This window comes from Myodes glareolus, chromosome 8, assembly GCF_982192425.1.
Source record: "Myodes glareolus chromosome 8, mMyoGla1.1, whole genome shotgun sequence".
Lineage (NCBI taxonomy): Eukaryota > Metazoa > Chordata > Mammalia > Rodentia > Cricetidae > Myodes > Myodes glareolus.
Window position 1 is genome coordinate 56,314,513 of NC_142033.1, and position 22,664 is coordinate 56,337,176.

At 40.6% G+C, this 22,664-nt stretch overlaps 1 long non-coding RNA gene across 1 annotated transcript; it reads right to left on the reverse strand.

Moving 5' to 3' along the window:
• Positions 1-304: 304 nt before the first annotated feature.
• On the reverse strand, positions 305-21,371 carry LOC146893863 (uncharacterized). Its single transcript, XR_015002560.2, has 3 exons — positions 21,041-21,371; positions 14,968-15,045; positions 305-2,601 (listed from the first exon to the last, which is right to left on the reverse strand). It is a non-coding gene; the product is annotated as an uncharacterized LOC146893863 (long non-coding RNA).
• Between the last annotated feature and the right edge of the window lie 1,293 nt (positions 21,372-22,664).

Sequence of the window (22,664 nt, forward strand, 5' to 3'; positions counted from 1 at the left end):
AAATTTTTGTTAGAAACAATTTGATAAGTCAATATTATTTGAAAACATGACTTACTTAATACAGACTTTGTCAACATCAAATTGTCATACCTATGTTCCCAGAAGAAACAATTTCATTCTAAATTGCATTCCCTGAAAAGAAATGAATTTCATTTCCAATTTAAAAAGTGTGCTCTCAGAGACACTGTCTACCTTGTCAAGAGTAAATGAATTCACTTTACAAAGTTATTTTTCTACTTAAATCTATTAACAGAGCCTTTTAAAAATCTCTACAATTTCATTCCATACACTCAACCAACAGACGGAAGATGAAAGCAGTCATTTATGTCAAATCCGTGACAAATAATTTACATGTAGCGTAGACTGAATTAACAAAGAAGGCCAAAGCTAACTCTTTCCTCTTTCTGCTCATGGGCAAATCTCTTGGTCACCACATACTGGCAGCATGTGTCTTAACATCACTCTACTTAAAAATAGATTGGTTGCTTAGAGGCATAATTTGTAAAGCCAGATAACCAAACTAAATTATGCTGGATTTTGAAATTTTTTAGAGACTATCCACAAACATCACTGTCAAAGCTGTAAACTCTTTGTAGGCTTTAAGGTATGAGTGCAGGCGCTGGTTCTGAAGCTCTCCATCCAGGTAGAGACTAGATTATATTAAAGATACCTCTTGGATATCCTGAATAACTTTCTAAAGCTGTTTGTTTGGTGGCCGAGTGTCTAGTATTCTCTAGTAAGGAACTTGGGTGGTCAGGGTATAGACCCTGAAATTTAGGTTTTCCTAAGAGGAAGAACTGAAAGTCAGAGCAGAGGGTATGGCCAACTTAACTAGCATGCAGGTCCCATACTAATCTGGTGAAAGGTTTAGGTCCAGGGTTCCCCTCTTTACAGAATCCTCATTTATCAGTTCAGAAGACATTAAGCAGGCAACTGTTGTCTGCCTCTCTGCTGCTTGAGACATTTAGGATGTGGGTGCAGATTCTGAGGTCCTCGATTGGGCAAGGGAACCCATGACCTTGTCACACTGAGACATGAGGCAAAATTCATCTTTAGATATTTGGGAGCTATGGTTTTTGTTTTGTGTTTCTGTTTTGGCTACATGGCCAGAGTGGGTCAGGCTTTCACAGCTACATCTGGCCAGACCTATGCAGCTGGAGGCAAAAGCAGCAAACATCTGCCAGGTCTTATTTCCGATGTGTCCTTGTCCTGTAATGAGACTAACGCACAAAGTACTCCAGGAGGATGGTGAGGAACTTGTGCCCCATCCATGGAAGTTTCCTACCGTGTAAGTGTATTGTAAGTTTAACCTGTTTTACTCAAGAATTCACTCTTTTATAGCCAGTTTTAAAATACACATGATTTTGAATATTAGTTTATATTATTCAGGCGGTATATAACCGGAGTTATGAATTGATCTCTCGCTCTAAGCGTATCTCTGTAAATAAATTACATTTATATATGTATGACTGACCATTAACTTGTATATCTTAATTAACTTTAACAGTTTACAATAAGTTAATAACTCCTTTTATAAATTAGGACATTGCAATTTTATCCCTGTGTGAGCATTAAAAATTACAATTCCCGAATTAAGGATCCTTCTGTTGGTAACCTGAGGACCACCCACATTCTAGAGCCAGCTGCTCTCCCAGTATGTCCTCAGTGACCTGGCACCAGCAGCTGTATCATCACCATCCCAGCACCTCTCTCTTGTCGCCACGAGTCACATATTCTCCATGCGTGCATGTGCTGCACCCTGTTATAAAGCCTGTGCTTTATGTCAAGGCCCGGCCCATTTTTTTCTCCATCCTCGGTTAGAGGATTATATATTGCAACATAAATCTCTCTCGTGAGGTAGGTGCATGCTGTAACTTTGTGGCATTCCTTGGCCCTCTAATGGCCACAAAAACCTAACATTTACTTCCTCTGATATTAGTATCAAAATAAACTTTAAATGATAAAAAAACAGTATACAAAGATACTAGAAACTTCATTTTTCTCATTCTTTTATAATGCATTGTATTTTTAGATAACTCCATTTCAAAACATACTGTCTTGGAAGCCTTGTGTTGTAATTTTTATCTATGAAAAGGGAAATACCATGATAAAGAGTGGGCTCAGTGGGTTGTTTTATGAGTGCTGCCTTAGATTTATAACACAGGGTCACATTCATCAGGATGACTGTGAAGTCACATGGCATGCTCTTTCTTTAAACTTAGTAAAGATGGTGGATGAATCACATGGCCAAGATGGTAGCAAGCCACATGGTTGTTATTTACTCCAAAGTAGGCCTAGGTTATTAGCCAAGATGGTAGCAAGCCAATGGTACTCCAAGGTGAACCCATCAGAAACATACTGTTTTCCAAAACCAGAGTTCAATTCAAGTTATACAGATGGTACCGTATAACAAACTAAGATTATCTATATATCCTTGTAAAATCACACTTAGAGAACTTATACATCCTAAAATACAGAAAGTTAAAGGTTCAACAAAAACATCAAAGATAGTGAAAAAAACAAGTAAAAGGGGAAGACTTCTGAATGTTAAACACCTTGCTGTAGGTGGAGGCTGCTCATTCATTTCTCAACTGTCCATACCTGAAAGAATCACACAGAAACTATATTAATTACAATACTGTTTGGCCAATAGCTTAAGCATATTTCTAGCTAACTCTTACATCTTAAATTAACCCATTTCTATTATTTTATATTTTACCACAAGGCTCGTGGTTTACTGGTACCAACACACAGACACCTTTCTCCTCCAGCTGCTACATGGTATCCTTTTGACTCTGCCTCCTTTCTCCTCCTTTACTTGGAATTCCCACCATGTCCTATGCTGCACTGCTATAGGCCCAAAGTAGCTTTTTTATTAACTAATGACATTCACAGCACACAGAGGGGAATCCCATATCACTTTCCCTTTTCTGTCTAAATAAAAAGGAAGGTTTTAATTTTAACATAGCAAGATTACATACAACAAAACAGTTATCAAGTAAGAATTATAGTTATAATATTTATATCTACTTTATCTATCTTTTATCATAACTAAAGAAAACTATAATTATAAATATCTATTCTTCAATTCCACCAAAGACCCTGAAGGATACAATATTACCTAAGTTAACAGGAAGTGCATTGTAATCAACTTTCAAAACTCTAGAGTTGACAGAGAATCTCACTCCAAGACATCCACCCAAAGTTCTCCTGTAAAATTGCGGCACCCTTTTTCAACCTATATACCCCTAGTATCTGGTATACTTTTCCATGAAGCAGGAACTTTCAAATACAGATCCACCTATAGTGGCAATTTGTCAGTCACTTTCTTCTGTGTCCTGCAGAATGTCCAGCAGACACTTTCATGAAGCAGGAACCTCAAAGAACCATCTCATTTTTAGGCAAGTCCAGCAGTTACTTTTCTGTGGGTCCTGCATGTCTAGTTCATACAGCAAAGCATCATGCAAATGGCTAACACACTCCGTAAGGAGCCACGTCAATGACCATCTTTCTCTTGAAATAATTGGTGCTGTCAGGAGCAGATATGTCTCAATGTCGTGAAAAGTCCTAAGTTCTTAAATATTTTAAATGCCATATTCTGTTAGTCTTTGAAAAGTTTAAAGAATAACAATCCATCTGAAATATATCTCTGAACATCCAGAAAATCGAACTAACATGACTAAAAGCTTGACTATTATAGATGACTATCTATTAACCTGCATTTCTTAATTTACATTACATTTTTAAATAAGCTGTACAAACACAATACTTTAATTAAGAACAGAAATATACATATGCTGTGGGACAATGGTCTTGTATTGTTTTAAAAAACTGCTGATTGGACAGTAGCCAGGCCAATCTGAAGTACAGATGGGATGAGCAGGGAGGAAGTAGAGGTGGGGCAATGAGAATAAAAGAATTCTGGGAAACGGAAAGGGTCATTTGCAGTCATCATCCATACACATAGTAAGCAAGATAAGAATGCCTTGCTGATTTAAAAAAAAAAAGAATCAAGCCATGTGCTAACACAGACAAGAATTATGGGTTAATATAAGGTTTAAGAGTTAATAAGAGTTTAGTCAGGGAGATTTATGGCCAGCAAGGAGCACTGATCCTGTAGCAGAAGATCCAGTGGAGAGGTAAGTGTGCTCCTGACCCGCGGCAGAAGCCCAGCAAGGGAACACAGACTTTCCCTGACACCCTTATCTCCCTGGTCATTCTGCAGGGGCTGCTTCACCCTGTTAAGCCCTCTCTCCTCCTATCCCATCCCAGCGTTCACCCAGGAACCCCTTCCCTTCCTCCCTCCCTTCCTCAGGGCCATAAAATCCCCCAGCTCAACCTGTTTGGAACGGGGTAGTGAGTGCAACCGGGCAGAAGGGAGTTCCTTTGTTTTAATAGCCTGCCTGCAACAAGGTAGGCCTTTAGTCAGCAAGATTCCTGGCCAGCAAGGGGTACTGATCCTGTAACAGAAGATCCATCAGAGGGAAAGGTCCCTGGCCAACTAAGGAACTTGACCCTATACCAGAAGATCCATTAGAGAGCATTTGAAGAAAGAGATGGGCAGACGCCAAGGCAAGAATACCTCCAACAATCTGAAAAACAACATGAAAACACCAGATCCCTGTGATCTTACAACAGAAGGACTTGAACACCCTATTCCGGAAGAAGTGGAAAACAGTGTCATTATGAAAGCAATAGAGTCCCTTAAACAGGATATGAATAACTCCATTAAAGAAATGGAAGAGAAGCATAACAAAAAGTTTGAAGAAATGAGTAAATCTGTAAATGACACCCTGGGAAACCAAGAGAAAACAATCAAACAAGTAATGGAAACAGTTCAAGAATTGAAAACTGAAATGGAGGCAATGAAGAAAACACAAACCGAGAACCGGCTGGATATGGAAAATCTAGGTAAACGAACAGAGACTACAGAAACAAGCGTAACCAATAGAATACAAGAGATAGAAGAATGAATCTCAGATTCTGAACATACCACAGAGAAAATAAACGCTCTGACCAAAGAAAACAGCAAATCCAACAAATTCTCATCACAAAACATTCAAGAAATCTGGGACACAATAAAAAGACCAAATCTAAGAATAACAGGGGTAGAAGAAGGAGAAGAATTGCAGATCAAAGGCCCAAAAAATGTATTCAACAAAATTATAGAAGAAAACTTTCCCAACCTAAAGAACAATATTCGTATGAAGGTTCAAGAAGCATATAGATCACCAAATAGACTGGATCAAAAAAAACCATCCCCTCACCATATAATAATCAAAACACAAAACATACAGATTAAAGAAAGAATATTAAGAGCTGCAAAGGAAAAAGGTCAAGTAACTTATAAAGGTAAACCTATCAGACTTACACCAGACTTCTCTATGGAAACCATGAAAGTCAGAAGGTACTGGATAGAGGTACTGCAGAAACTAAGAGACCATGGATGCAAGCCCAGACTACTATACCCAGCCAAACTATCATTCACTATCAATGGAGAAAACAAAATATTTCAGGATAAAAACAAATTTAAACAATACGTAGCCACAAATCCAGCCTTACAGAAAGTAATAGAAGGAAAATCACAACCCAAGGAATCCAACATTGTCAACACTGCCTACAATGACTCAGACATCTAGCGGCCCTTCACAAGCACAACTCAAAGAAGGGAAACACACAAACTCTACTACAAAAAAAAAACTGGAGTCAACAACCACTGGTCATTAATATCACCTAATATCAATGGACTCAATTCACCTATAAAAACGCACAGACTAAGAGATTGGATATGAAAACAGGATCCAATATTCTGCTGTTTACAAGAAACATACCTCAACCACAAAGACAGACACCTACTCAGAGTAAAGGGTGGGGAAAAGGTTTTTCAAGCAAACGGACTTAAGAAACAAGCGGGTGTGGCCATTCAAATTTCTAACAAAATTGACTTCAAACTAAAATCAATCAGAAGAGATGGACATTTTTTACTCATAACAGAAACAATTCATCAGGAGGAAGTCTCAATCCTGAATATCTATGCCCCTAATAAAAAGGCACCCACTTATGTAAAAAAAAACACTTCTGGAACTCAAGGCAGTCATCAAACCACACACACTAATAATAGGAAACTTAAACACACCTCTCTCACCAATAGACAGGTCAATCAGACAGAAACCTAACAGAGAAATAAGAGAATTATTGGAGCTATTGAATCAAATGGACTTAACAAACATCTATAGAACATTCCACCCAATAGGAAAGAATTTACCTTCTTCTCTGAAGCTCATGGAACCTTCTCGAAAATTGACCACATACTCAGTAACAAAGCAAACTTCCACAGATACAAAAAAATATTAGTAACCACCTGTGTCTTGTTGGATCATGATGGATTAAAGTTAGAATTCAACAACAGTGCTACTCCCAGGAAGCCAACAAACTCATGGAAGCTAAACAGTCAACTACTAAATCACCCCTGGGTCAAGGAAGAAATAAAGAAAGAAATTAAAGTCTTCCTTGAATTTAACGAAAATAAAGACACAACATACTCAAACCTATGGGACACTATGAAAGCAGTGCTAAGAGGAAAGTTCATAGCACTAAGTGCCCAATTAAAGAAAACGGAGAAAGCACACATTGGAGACTTAACAGCACACCTGAAAGCTCTAGAAAAAAAAAGAAGCAGATTCACCCAGGAGGAGTAGAAGACTGGAAATAACCAAACTGAGGGCTGAAATCAACAAAATAGAAACACAGAAAACAATCCAATGAATCAATGAATCAAAAAGCTGGTTCTTGGAAAAAATCAACAAGATTGACAAACCCCTATCCAAACTAATCAAACGGCAGAGAGAGAACATGCAAATTAATAAGATCAGAAATGAAAAGGGGGACATAACCACAGACACAGAGGAAATTCAGAGAATCATTAGATCTTACTACAAAAGCCTGTATGCCACAAAATTGGAAAATGTACAAGAAATGGACACTTTTTTAGATAAGTACCATATACCAAAGTTGAACCAAGACCAGGTCAACAATCTAAATAGATCTGTTAGTCGCGAAGAATTAGAAGCTGTCATCAAAAATCTCCCTATCAAAAAAAGACCAGGACAAGATGGTTTCAATCCAGAATTCTACCAGAACTTCCAGGAAGAGCTAATACCTATACTCCTTAATGTATTTCACAATATAGAAACAGAAGAGTCATTGCCAAACTCTTTTTATGAAGCTACAGTTACCCTGATACCAAAACCACACAAAGACACAACCAAGAAAGAGAATTACAGGCCAATCTCACTCATGAACATCGACACAAAAATTCTCAATAAAATACTGGCAAACCAAATCCAAGAACACATTAGAAAAATTATCCATTATGATCAAGTCGGCTTCATCCCAGAGATGCAGGGATGGTTCAACATACGCAAATCTATCAATGTAATCCATCATATAAATAAACTGAAAGAAAAAACCATATGATCATTTCATTGGATGCTGAAAATGCAATTGACAAAATTCAACACCGATTTATGATAAAGGTATTGGAGAGATTGGGGATACAAGGATCATACCTAAACATAATAAAAGCTATTTACAGCAAGCCGACAACTAACATCAAATTCAATGGAGAGAAACTCAAAGCCATTCCACTAAAATCAGGAACACGACAAGGTTCTCCACTCCCTCCATACCTCTTCAATATAGTGCTTGAAGTGCTAGCAATAGCAATAAGACAACATAAGGGGATCAAGGGGATTTGAATTGGGAAGGAAGAAGTTAAACTTTCGTTATTTGCAGATGATATGATAGTGTACTTGGGGGAATGGGATGGGTGGGATGGAGGAAAGATGGATATGGGAGCAGGAAAGTAAATATCTCAACTAAGGGAGCCATTTTAGGGTTTGAAAGAGACTTGATTCTAGAGGGGTTCCCAGGTCCAAGAAGAAGTCCCCAGGTTTTTCCCTGGGCAGCAGAGGAGAGGGTGCCTGAACTGGCCTTGTCCCATAGCCATACTGATGAATATTTTGCATATCACTGTAGAACATTCATCTGGCGATGAATGGAGATAGAGACAGAGACTCACATTGGAGCACTGGACTTAGCTCCCAAGGTCCAAATGAGGAGCAGAAGGAGGGAGAATATGAGCAAGGTAGTCAGGATCACGAGGGGTGCCTCCACCCACTGAGACAGTGGAACTGATCTAATGGGAGCTCACCAAGGTCAGCTGGACTGGGAGTATTGGAGTATGTAATCAAAATGGACACTCTGAACATGGCTGGCAATGAAGGCTGACTGAGAAGCCAAGACAATGGCACTGGGTTTTTATTCTACTGCATGGACTGACTTTGTGGGAGCCTGGTTTGTTTGGATGCTCACCTTTATAAACCTGGATGGAGGGGGGAGGACCTTGGACTTCACACGGGGCAAGGAACCCTGACTGCTCTTAAGACTAGAGATGGAGGGGGAGGTGGGAAGGGGAAAGTTGGGAGGTGGAGGTGGAGAGGGGAAGGAAAAAGGGAAGAGAGGAAGAGGTGGAAATTTTTAATAAATAAATTATAAAAAAAGAAATGATAAGCTTTGGGTTGCTTTTAAAAAGAAAAAAACATGAATCTAGAAATGATCTAGGAATGTTAAGGGTCAGGGCAGGCTTTGTAACAGAGTCACCTTTTCCCTTGGGTGTTAATACCCCTTCTCTTACACACACATAGACTCTCTTACAATCAATATAGACTGCTGTCTTGAGGTTCTCTTGGATACTGATTATCTGACTTATGGAAATTAGAAGCAGAAAGTTGTTTTTAAAAGTGTCCTGATGAGGATCTAGCAATTCCATCCTTGAGAATATACTCAAGAGATTCCCAATAATACTACAAAAACATTTGTTCAACTATGTTCATAACAGCACTATTTGTAATAGCCAGAACCTGGAAATAACCTAGGTGCCCATCAATAGAAGAATGAATAAAGAAGGTGTGGTACATATGAACATTAGAGTTCTACTCAGTAGTAAAAAAACAATGACATCTTGAATTTTGCATGCAAATGGATGGAAATAGAAAACACCTTACTGAGTGAGGTAACCCAGACCCAAAAAGATAAATATGGTATGTACTCACTCATAAGTGGATTCTAGCCATAAACAAAGGGCATTGAGCCTATAATTCATGATCCTAGAGAAGCTAAATAAGAAGGTGAACCCAAAGGAAAACATATATTTATCCTCCTGGATATTGGAAGTAGACAAGATCACTGGGCAAAATTTGTGAGCATGAGGGTGGGGATGGGTTGGAGGGAAGGGGATATGGGGAGAGAGAATGGGAGGGTTGGGGAGAGCTTGGGGGAATGGGATGGTTAGGATGGAGGAAGAGTGGTTTATGGGAGCAGGAAGGAAAATATCTTAATTAAGGGAACCATTTTAGTATTGGCAAGAGACTTGGCTCTAAAGGGGTTCCAAGGTGTGCAAGGAAATGTCCCCAGCTAGGTCCTTGGACAGCAGAAGAGAGGGTGCCTGAACTGGCCTTATCCCATAGCAACACTGATGAATATCTTGCATATTACCATAGAACCTTCATCTGGCGATGGATGGAGATAGAGACAGAGACCCACACTGGAGCACTGGACTGAGCTCCCAAGATCCAGATGAAGAGCAGAAAGAGGGAGAACATGAGCAAGGAAGTCAGGACCATGAGGGGTGCGTCTACCCACTGAGACAGTGTAATTGATCTAATGGAAGCTCACCAAGGCCAGCTGGACTGGACTGAATGAGCATGTGATCAAACTGGACTCTCTGAAGGTGGCTGACAATGGGGGGCTGACTGAGAAGCCAATAATAATGGCACTGGGTTTTGATTCTACTGCATGTACTGGCTTTTGGGGAGCCTAGTCTGTTTGGATGCACACCTTCCTAGACCTGGATGGAGCGGGGAAGGCCTTGGACTTCCCACAGGCAGGGTACCCTGATTTCTCTTAGGACTGGAGAGGGAGGACGAGGGGGAGTGGGAGAAGTGAGAGGGAAATGAGAGGAGGGGAGGAGGTGGAAATTTTAAATAAGTAAATAAATAAATAAATAAAGAGTTAATAAGAAGCCTGAGCTAATAGACCAACCAGTTTATAATTAATGTAGGCCTCTGTGTGTTTTCTTTGGAACTGAACAGCTGCGGGACCAGGTGGGACAGAAACCTCAGGCAACAAATGGCGTCAATGTGGACAGCTAAATCCACTTAAAACTTGAGAGAGTTTGAGAAGTAATTCTAGACACAAAAGGACAGAGTTAAGCACAGCTTCTTTGTAGCAGCATTTTCTTGGGCGGGCTCTGTTTGCTAGAGGCAAGTGTGTCTCATTTAAAAGAGTCTTCCTGACTCAGCTTTAGCTGCAAAAACCTTGCAGCCCTTTTAAGAGACTCTACCACAAAGTGCTTAAATGATGTTTATGAATATTCAACAGCATGCTTCTTGGTGGTGGCAGGGACCTTAAAACTCCATAGAGTTGTGGCAATAAACATGGCTTTCACCAATATCTCCACCTTGATTCTAGACTCACAGAAAGCTATAGAATGGGGTGAATCTAGCCATCAAAGTTAGAGCTTTGATCTTAGTCATATTGTTTAGCAAATTAAAGACTCATGTGGTCAGAAAAACAGATATACAGTAAAGATAGAGTCAAAGATGAAGAAAACCTCTAAGCAGTTTACAGTGTTTTTAAAAATATATGTAGGCTTGGGAGAGAAAAGTAAAGGGATAAAGTTCTTAAAAAGAGAGAGAGTAGTTGGGTGTGGTAGGACACACCTTTAATCCCAGCACTTGGGAAGCAGAGTCAGGCAGATCTCTGTGAGTCAAGGACACCCTGGTCTATAAATTTTGATTTTGTTACAGCCAAAGATACACAGAGAAACCCTGTCTCAAAAAACCAATAATTAAAAAGAAAAAATAGAGTTTAAAATAAAGTCATGTAAGGATGAAAAATACACAGAGAATCTGGATACTGAATATGATTTAGTTGTCTTTGATTTGTATGACTGCTGGGGAAGGAGCAACAACTGCTAAAAGACATTTGCTTGTGAATGATGCTGCATTAATCCAACATATGTATTTTGAAAATGCTTTGACTTCAAAATTTAAGTCAAAAGTTATGTTACTTTGAATGATGGAGGAGGGTTATCTGTTATGTGTTATTTTCATTGGTTAATAAAGAGACTGCCTTGGCTCTTTGATAGGACAGAAAATTAGGTAGGCAGAGTAAACAGAACAGAATGCTGGGAAGAGAGCAATGAGGCAGATGCCATGGAACCAGCCACCAGGTCAGACATGCTGAATCTTTTCTGGTAAGTCACCACCTTGTGGTGCTACTCACATTATTAAAAATGGGTTAATCAAGATGTGAGAGTTAGTCAGTAACTAACTCTCTAGAGATAATGGGTCAGGCAGTGTTTAAATGAATACAATTTGTGTGTTGTTATTTTCGGAGCTATGCTAGCTGTGCAGGAGCTGGGCAGGATGAAAAGCAGGGCTGCCCGCAGCTCCTCACTATATATGGCACCCGCGTGGATAACCGAATTCACAGAAAGTTTGAGAAAGCTTGGAAAAGAATAGAGTACAGCATGTTTTGCTGGTAGCAGCAATTTCTCAGGTCTGCTCTGCTTGCTAGTGGCAAGCAAATGCTCTCATCTAAGAGAGGCTTCCTGATTCAGCTTTAGCTGCAAAACTTTGTAGCTCCTTTAAGAGGTCCTGCCATGAAACACTTAAACGGTGTTGATGAAAAGCTGAACGCATGCTTTTCTGTTTTCAGCCGTAGCAGGAAAAAAGCTGCACCGTTTTAAAATGCTGACTTTCTGGACTGTCCTGCCAGGGCAAACTCTGACTCTTTCAGGCAGGCAGTCCGACTGAGTGTGGTCTGTGAGCAGAATGCTGCAGCTTGCTTGCTGGCAGGGACCTTGAAATGCCACAGAGTTGTGGCAATAAAAATGACTCCAGTGGTACCTCTACCATGAGTCTGGAAAGCTAAGGAATGGACTGGATCTAGCCATCAAAGCCACGGCTCTCCATATTGCTTAGTAAATTAAAGGCTCATGTGGTCAGAAAAAGAGAGATATACGGTAAAGAGAGATTCAAAGATGAAGAAAACCTCTAAATGTTTTACAGTGTGTTAAAAATATATGTATGCTAAAAGTTAAAGTTCTTAAAGTTAAAAAGAAAGAGAGTAGTTGGGTGTGGTAGCACACACCTTTAATCCCAATGCCTGGGAGGCAGAGACAGATCTCTGTGAGTTCAAGGTGTGATGTGGTAGCACACACCTTTAATCCTGACACTGGGGAGGCAGAGACAGTGGATCTCTGTGAGTTCAAGGACAGCCTGGTTTACAGAGTTATTCCAGGACAAAGATATACAGAAAACTTGTCTCAAAAAGTAAAAGTAAAAATGTAAGAAATAGAGGTTAAAGTAAAACCACATAAAGATGGAAAATACACAGAGACTCTTGATACTGTATGCTATTATGTTCTCTTTGAATTGTTTGAATACTGAGGAGGGAGCAACAGCTGCTAAAAGATATTTGTTTATAAATGCTGCTGAACTAATCCAAGATAGATATTTTGAAAATACCTTGACTTCAAAATTTGGATCTAAGGCTATGATGCTTTGGAAAAGTTCTCCTTTTGTTTTCACAGAGGATGAGACCCTGTGGATTGCTTTTATCCCAATATGGTATGATAGACCCCGTCCTCCTGAAAGGTTACTATGAACACCCTCAAAAATTACTTCATTCAACTGCCAACTGAGATGAACCTGGCAGACAGGTTATACCATAAAAGACCTGATTAACAGCGCCACTATATAGCAGGAAGAAGTTTGGAGAGAAATAACTACATCCATATTCCCAACTATTGCTTATAAATGTTCTTTTACATTTAAAGGGGGATATGATATAGATATGAATAATTTGCATTGGTATGGATTTTAAGGTCAATTTTGTTATATGTATATATATTTCAGATCTTGATTAGGGTATTGTGATTGTGTAGGTCATTTAAAAATGCAATGTATAATTAAAAATATAGGTTGTTAATGGATAATCGTTGATAATAGTCAAGCTTGTAGTAATGTTAGTTTGATTTTCTAGATGTGCATAGATATATTTCAGATAGGCATTCTTCATATCTTTCAAAGACTACAGAACATGGCATTTAATGTTTTAATAACTTAGGGCTTTTCATGACAATGAGACATGTCTGCTTCTGACAGCACCAATATACTTCAAGAGGAAGATGGGCATCAAAGAGGCTCCTTAAGGAGTTTGGGCAAGAAACTGCTCTTGCCAGGACTATTGCATAGACTGGACACAAAGAACCCACAGAGAGAGGACTGTTGAACTTGCCTAAAGGTGAGATGATCTTTTGGGGTTCCTGATTCATGAAAGAGTCTGCAAGACATTCTGCAGGACACAACAGAGAGTGACTAAACTGCCTTTGAAATTTCCTGCTTCATGAAAATGTCTCTGGATATTATGGGCCTGAAGGCCGAAGATGGATGCCCCAATGATACAGAGGAACTTTGGGTGACTGTCCAGGCAGCAAGATGTCTCTGTCATTTCTAGAGTTTTGGAAGTTGCTTACTTCTTGTTTACTTAGGTAATATTATATCCTTCTGGAGTCTTTGATAGAGTTGAAGAATAAATAGATAGTTATAGTTTTTCTTAGTTATGTTAAAAGATAAAATAGATTTAAATATTGTAACTGCAATTCTTACTCAATAACTTTTGTTATATGTAATTTTACTATGTTAAAATGAAAGCCTTTTTTTCTTGTTTAAATAGAAAAAGGGGAAATGATGGAGGAGGGTTATCTGTTATGTGTTATTTTCATTGGTTAATAAAGAGACTGCCTTGCTCTTTGATAGGACAGACAATTAGGTAGGCAGAGTAAACAGAACAGAATGCTGGGAAGAGGGCAATGAGGCAGATGCCATGGAGCCAGCCACCAGGTCAGACATGCTGAATCTTTCCTGGTAAGCCACCACCTTGTGGTGCTACTCAGATTATTAGAAATTGGTTAATCAAGATGTGAGAGTTAGTCAGTAACTAACTCTCTAGAGATAATGGGTCAGGCAGTGTTTAAATGAATACAATTTGTGTGTTGTTATTTTCGGAGCTAAGCTAGACATGCGGGAGCTGGGCAGGACGAAAAGCAGGGCTGCCCACAGCTCCTCACTACATTTGAAGAAGAGGTTTTGCTCCACCTCCTGAAAAAAATCAGAGCTCATGCCTCTATTTCTATGCTGAGTCAATAAGCCTTTTCTTAAAGGAGCCATGGAGCCTTTGTTTGCCACGAGCAGAGACCATCTGGAAAAAAGTGTGACTTCCAAGAAGCTGCACTAAACTCTTTTCTTTTCTGTCTAGAATTTCTTTTCAAGCTCTCTCAGGTTTAATGCAGATGCAGTTGGCCCACATTGGTGCACCAATTCTGTAGGTGCAGTCTTTCCATTCATTTCCCAGATGTCCAGACCAAAAATAATCACACAGAAACTATATTAATTGCAATGCTGTTTGGCCAATAGCTGAAGTGTATTTCTAGCTAGCTCTTACATCTGAAATTAATCCATTTTTATTATTTTATTTTTTACTATGAGGCTTGTGGTTTACTGGTACTAGCGTGGACACCTTTCTTCTCTGGTGACTACATGGCATCCTTTTGACTCTTTCGACTCTCTCCTTCTCTATCCGCTTGGAATTCCTGCCTTGCCTTGAATCTTCACTGCAAAAAGCCCAATGAAGCTTCTTTGTTAACCAGTGGTATTCACAACATACAGAGGGGGAATCCCACATTACCTTGCCATTTGTAGCCCCATGGGAAATAGTTTCTTAGTTCTAAAGTGCAGAGTCTTTTCCTGAGCTGTTGTTTTTCTCTCTTTCTCCCTGTCATAGAGTTAGGAAGCTGGCCTTATCCAGGACAGAGACATTAGAAGAAACTTTCAAACTTACTTGGGTCTGAGGAAAGTGGGCCAACATCTAGCTCCAGGGACTGTAGCAGGCGTTTTCTTTTGGGTCATCAACCAGTTTCTAAATCATGACACAGAAGTTATTATTATTATTCTTAGTTTTATTAGATTATTAGTAGTAGTTTTATTAGATGATGATGGTGATGATTAGTTTTGAATGCTTAGCCTAGCTTAGGCTCATGTCTGGCTAACTCTTTTAGTTTAACATGTCTTTATTTATCTTTTACCTCAGGGCTTTTTACCTTTTGTTCTATATATATATACAAACATATACATACACACACACACACACACACACACACACACACTCTTCTGATATCTCAATGTCTGGCTGGCAGCTGTCTGGATTCTGCCCAGGGAGTATCCATTCCCCCTCTTTCTCCACATTCTCTTCTTCTTGAACCTAGAATTTTCCTCATATTCCCTCTGCCAGCCAGCCCTGCCTATGCCTCTCCAGCCTAGCTACTGGTTGATCAGCTTTTTTTTACACCAATCAGACAGACAAGGTGAAACAAATGCAACACATCTTTACATAATTAAACAGATGCAGCATAAACAAATGTAACACACCTTTACACAGCTAAAGCAATATTCTGCAGCATATATAAACATAACACATCTTTTCTCGGTTAAAATAATATTCAACAACAAAAGCCAGCCTTCTCGGAAAGTAGATTAAGATAAAACAATTTTTCAGTATTATTCACACCTAAAAGACATTTGATTCTGCAATATTGACCAGTGATCTACATATCCATAACTAATTTGAGTGTGTCTGCAAATGGAGCCAGCAACCTGAAATGTGTTTACCTCTTAGCTGTTAAGGATACAAACAGGATTTGCCAGGTTAGGAGGGGCAGAAGCACAAGCATGCAAAAAAAAAAAAAAAAAAAAAAAAAAAAAAAAAAAAGCATAAGGCAAAAGAGACATAAGACAAGATCTGTGCTGTCTTGGGAATAAATACAAGTTTGGAGAGCCAGTAGAAACAGTGGCAGGCATTCTGGCTCTGGTCTAGTTATAAGATTTAGAGTAAACTGTAAGATTAATAGAGAAGGGGACCTTGGACCATGGTGCCATCCCTTCTTATGAAGTTGCCTAGATCAGTTTAGGTATTAGAAATTGAAATTTTCAAATTTGGGCCATCAATGGTCATTTGTCCAGTGTATATTTAGACCAGTTTTGCACTGAGAGATGAAGGAGAGTCACCAGGTTTGATTCTCCAAAGTGGAGAGTAAAATTACCTGGTGCGAGTGAGAAGAAAACATGAAACACGCAACAAACCCGCTTAGTAGTTTATTGGAGTGGGGGTGTACAGGCCTGGTGAGGTCGGTGTGCATAGAGAGAGCTGAAGATGGCGTGTCCAGCTTTTAAAGGCTGCCTGGTGCATGCACTCAGGGGAATGACGTGGTTACGTCATATGCAGATGACAGAGCTCATGCATGCGTGCAAGGTCTCACGTAGCTGTGTCATACGTAGGTGACACAATCATGCCACATGAGGGTCACGCCTGAGGGCTTGGCCTCACATGCCATGCATAGCCCTGGAACCCGGAAGTGTCAGCCATGTTGGTTTGGCTGAAATCATAACAGAAAGCCTTTAAGTTAGCCCCCCAAAAAGGCTAAAGGAGAGTCTTTTAGTACAGACATTTTGGAACCCACAGCTAGGCCCAGGACCAAGGTACAGACAGGGGTCAATGTCCAGTTGTATAGAAAGTGCTCTAATTATGGAAATGACCAAATATGTTCAGAGTGCAAGACAGCATCCTCAGCCTGTACAGTTTCAAGGTTAGGGAGACACCAAGTTAGTGCAGATTGTCAGAGTTGAACAAGTAGACCCTCAGACAGCTGAAAAGCAGGCAATAAGGAAAGCTCCAGAAATCCCAACACCTACTATCTATCAGTAGTCATTTATATTTGACTCACATACTATCTCTGTTCTTTGATGTGAGAGTTGTGTTTTTGCATGGTCACAGGTAATTTCTAAACAATACACAGATTAAAAATGTTAATTGGGTTGACTTATAACTTTAGAATTGACAAGAACTTATTTTATATCATCAGTGCTTGTTAGCTGAGCAAAGGAGGTTGGCTTCAAAGGCACAAGGAAGCTGAGGTAAGCAGACACAAGGAAAATAAAGCAGATTGGTCCTCTTAAAGCTCCCTTTCCTATGAACTTGAAGCAGAAAGGCATCTCTAGCTTCCTGTCAAAAACTGACCTGCTCAGAGGTATAGTTATTGGGTCTGCCTTTCTTAATTTCTGAGATCAGCTAAACAATATAGTTTTGGAACGAAATTGAAGTGGGACTTCAACCTGAGCAACATTTTGTCTTGGTATTTGGGCCTAGAACTCAGTCCATACCAATGGTCTCCAGGAACTGTTATTCAACAACACTCAATATGAACTGTATTACAAGAGAAAAAACATAAAAAAAAGCAAAGGTTGGAGATACCCAAGTTCCCCCCTTTAAATACCCTAACCCCACTTTAAATTATCAAATTTGAAAGCCTTTTTTCTTCCTTCAATTCTTTTTAATTCGTTGATAAATGTTATTTATTTGTTTATTTTTGGTTGAACAATTGGTATCTGAGCTGTGTCTCCAACACTGGATAGAGGCAAGGCCTTTTAAACTGTCAATGAGATGGAAGATTACTGACCAGCATGTCCAAGGAATCCTATTCCTTTTCAGATTTGTTTAGTGAGCTGGGTGTGGCTGTGCGCATCCAAAATCCCAGCACTCAGGATGCAGAGACATGATGATCTCTGAGTTCGAGGCCAACCTGGTCTATATAGAAAGTTCCAAACCATCCATCCAGGACTACAAAGTAAGACCCTGTCTCTAATGGAGGAAAACAGCAGCAGCAACAACTAAATTCGATTTGTCTAGTAAGCCTTAAGTCTAGATCCTGAGGAAAGCTGAGAAAATGTGGCATTCATTAAGGTACGGAGGGAGGTGTAATTTATCATCATGAGTAGACAAACTCCAGCAAGACATTTGAAAGTATTAAAGATGTCACATAAAATTTGAGAATTGGATAATAATATTCGGTAAACACTGAGGATCCAAAGATGTTACGTTATTTAGTAGAAATGCAATCATTTATAAAGGAGTTACATGGCAGTCTAAAGAATACAGAACTCTGAGATCTTTCAATTTGAGAGTTTGGTTACATAGGAATAGTTGGGTTTCGCTTGAATATTCTCTGGAGTTTCCCTTTCTCCCGTAAATTGCATCCTATTTAAAAGTCTTTGAACTCAAAGAGTTTCTGCCAGGAAAAGTGAATTCCTTAAATGCAGCCCTGTTCAACCGATGGATAATTTAATCCAGATTCTTGCCCTAGCTATACAATGGTGGGAAAACATTCAGGAAAATTCTCAATGTTTTAAAAATTATAAAATAGTGTGGCTTTCCCTCTGAGGAGTCAACCTAAACATGTGTGTTTTTTCAGGCTTGACTACAGGCGATTGCATGGCTAGCAGACCACACATGGAGAAAACTGCCCTCCTATCTTCAGTGACATTGGAGGCCCATTAAGAGAAAGCCATTTCCTCTAGGACAAGAGAAAGGATTCTACCTCTGGACTGGGTGGAAACCCGACATTCCAAAGCAGCAGGAAACAGAGTTAATTCCCTAGGGCTGGTCAATTACCTCAGCACGGCAGACTAGCCTTAAGCCATGATAAAGAGACAAGAGGAATGATTGTCCTTTAATGAGATAATGTACTTTTCCTTCCCAGAAAGCCTGCCTCTAGTAGAGTAACTACAGAGCTGTCCTGAGACGCTGTTAAACTGGTCAGCTTTTTGGAGATCTCACTCAGAAAGGTGTGACTTTTTTCTCTTATTCATTTTCTGTCTCTTTCTTTTAGATGTTGCCAAGGGCCCAAGTGTGCTTTTTTTTCCTCTCTCTCTGTCGTTATGAAACGGCACAAGATAGATGTTGGCTGATGGGTCATGTCAAACCCCACAGCTATTGAGAGACAGACGGCAGGTGAGAGACATGCCATGCAGACCTTGCTCACATGGAGGGATTTTATTGATAGAAAGGGAATGGGAAAAGCGGGAAGGGGAGGGGAGGAGAAGAGGAGAAGAGAAAAGAGGGAGGGAGCGACGGAGGGAGATGTGGAGAGACACAGGCAGCACAATGGCCTCCCTCTCTCTTCAGAAGAGTGGTGGGAAAGAATGAGCGGGTATGGGCGGGGCTTGTCCCTTAAATGGGGACATAGTGACTTAGCAGCCATAGGACCCTAGGCTGACCAGGAAACTGCCTGAGTGCAGCCTGCCAGGTGACAGGGGCCAGCATACTGCCTGAATACTAACATTCCCACCTTCTGCTTATTATAAGAAGGTGGGGAAACCTGGCGGTGGTGGTGTACGCCTTTAATCCCAGCACTCAGGTGGCAGAGGCAGGTGAATCTCTGTGAGTTCAAGGCCAGCATGGTCTAGAAGAGCTAGTTTCAGTATTCCGGGACAGACTCTAAAGCTACAGAGAAACCCTGTCTTGAAAAACAAACAAACAAAAAAGACATAAAAAAAAAAAAAAGGTAGGGAAATTAAAGTGGATAGCAGGTTGGGCAGGGATGGGGTGCTGAGTTCACAAGACTGTCTCTAGCTGACCTGAGGCACTGGAATCGTGGTGGGGGGCCTGAGAAAACTGGGGTGTTGGCCACATCCTAGGGTAGCTGGTTGCCACACCACAGTCTTGGATCTGTAGAGTCATGTGCCTCTTCGAACTAAACTCTTTCTCTGGTGCACCCTCTCTCCCTTTTGCCTGGTGGCTACCGGCCAAACCTCCATGCTACCTCAAAGCATCACGGTTTTCTCTCTCCAATTCCCCCCTCTTCCAGGCAGCTGCCAAGATTTACAGCTATGTTTACCTAATAGCTAATGAAACTGTCTTCTTTTTGTCTTCACTCTTTTAAATTCTTCTATTAACAAGACTAAGAACCTGCTAAGAACCCACAGAGGGTATGCCTTAAAATTCTCAGTAATATGTGGCATCCCCAAAGGAGTTCCACACAGTTTCTGGTGCCATCCCATGCTGGACTTGTATTGAATGGTAGGCTCTCTCTGAATGGAGCTGCAGGCAAGGACTCAGGCCCATGTTTTGTACATATTCCAATTCTGTTCCTTGCACACACACTCTCAAGTCTCTTCATCGGAGGCCTTGTACAAAACTAGTTCCAAATGCCACTGCCGTGGCCTCCGTGTAAGGGAGAAAAGACTCGCTTAAATGCTTCTGCCCTCACTCTGCCTCAGGACTTGGCTCAAGAATGCAAACTTCTCTCTCTCTCTCTCTCTCTCTCTCTCTCTCTCTCTCTCTCTATCTCTATCTCTATCTCTTTCTCTCTCATCAGGCCACACTTCCCTGCATTCTGTCCCTTAATATTAAGAAATGACAGGACCCTGCTGCTGTGGCTGTCACAGCACTCCAAGTTTAGGTAGCCCAACCTCCTCACTCTGTTCTCTGGTGTTAATCCCACTGGTTGATAATAAGGCCACTACCACAGTTTAAAGTCAAATTTGAAGCAAGCTTTAATTAAATACTGGCCAGATCAATGGACTCTGGCCAGGCCATTCTCTGGGTTTCTGGAAAATGATCCCAAATTATTAGTTTTGAAGGACTTAAGAAGGTCAAACCCACAGATCACATTTCCCATCTGGTCCAGTCAGGGGCAAGTTTACATCCTGACATTTTCTGCCTGTGAACCTCATGCCCACACGTGATCAAGCATGTGTAGATGGGTCAGACAAACCTGTGTAAACACGTGGCTTGTTATCTCCCATAAACAACAGCCTCCATCATTTCAGAACTACCTATTTTTGGGTAAGGGGCTGGCAGGTCATTTTTATTTCGTGGGTCTCTATGGTGTAACATGAGGGTCTGCTTGTTGGGGGTTTTTGTCCTGCCCGGTTCCTGCTGCTGGTAAATCCCAAAGAAAATCACACAGAGATCTCCATAAGTTATAAACTGATTGGCCCATTAGCTCAGGCTTTGTATTAGCTCTTATAACTTATATTAACCCATTATTCTTATCTATGTTAGCCCCATGGCTCCGTACCTTTTAGAGCAGGGCAGGTCACATCCTGCTTCTTCAGTGTCTGGACAGGACTGCAAAGGAATAGGCTTTCTCCTTCCTAGAATTCTCCTGTTCTCATCGCCCTGTCTCTACTTCCTGTCTGGTTGTCCCACCTATACTTCCTGCCTGGCTACTGGCCAATCAGTATTTATTTAAAACATAATTGATAGAATACAATTGTCCATCACCATTATGGCATCATAATTAAAACTTAAAATGTCACTTTAGCTCTCACACTAGGATCAAGGCAGCTTTAAATTACCATTCTAACTAGTGCCTGCTTCCGTGACTCCAGTATGTAGCCCAAGACGCAGGATAGGAACTTTCCTCACTCTTCATTCCCTCAATAGCATCTGAGTCAGAAACTCTGTTTGTTTGTTTTCCTGGGGATTTTAAGGGAAGGCCCTATCCCTTTCACTTTTCATAGTCCCATTTGAAAGGAGAAGGAGGAGAAAGAGGAGGAGGAGAAGGAGGAGGAGGAGAAGAAGAAGAAGAAGAAGAAGAAGAAGAAGAAGAAGAAGAAGAAGAAGAAGAAGAAGAAGAAGAAGAAGAAGAAGAAGAATTAAACAGGAAGGAAAAAATATGACTGTTCCTAGGTATGATGAAGGAAAAAGCTTATTGTCGATAAAAGGGAGAGCATAGCCAGAGGCGGACATATTTGAGTGAGTTCAGAGTCCAGAGTGGTACTGATCAGGCTGAACTGAGCCATGTGGAGAGAGGGGAAGGAAAGGGAGAGGGAACACAGGAGAACCAGAGGCAGCAGCCAAAAACTACGAAAGGGCTAGGTAACCAAAATGTTTGGCTTATATAGAGAAGAGCCTCTGGGGGAAGGGCAGCCCAGCCCCTGGGCTGGAAAGTTCAGGCTAGAGGGCAGCATGTGCCAGCCATACCCTGTTACAGGTAGAGACTGAGCGATGCTGGGAGAAGCTGGAGGCTGGGTCTGTTCTGATATGTTAAATAAACACCCCAGTCTTTTGTTCTGGGTTTGAAACTTAACACCATTATAGCAGGTAATGGCCATGATGATAAGGCTCTCCTGATGTTCTGGGACCTGAAGAGGTTGTTTGGGACCCCATATCATGCTATATCTTGCCCTATGAAGCCCCTCTTCTGACCAGAAGCCTTACTCTCCCCCTTCCTATCTTATAATAAAATTCATCTAAATGATAATTGTGTGTCAGCGACTTTCCTTGACCCTGTATAAGTTACTATTCTTGAGGCTTTCTCATTCTTTCCTCCACACCCTTTCACAAACACCAAGGTCCATAAAACACCAGAGTAGGAGTAGGTGTAACTTTGTTGGAGAAGGTGTGTCACTATGGGGTGGGGCTTTGATGTCTGGAAGCTCAAACCTGGCCAGTGTGTCACTATCTCTTCCTGTTATCTACAAATCCTGCTGTCAACTCTCAGCAACCTCTCCAGCACCATGTGTGCCTGCACACCACCAGCTTCTCACCATGGTAATGAACTAAACCTCTGAACTGTAAGCCTTTTTGTTTTCTTTTATAATTATTGTTGTGGTCATAGTGTCTCTTTACACCAAAAAAAAAAAAACCCCACAAACTAAGACACTGAGCTTATGTATTCTTCACTTTCATGTTACTGT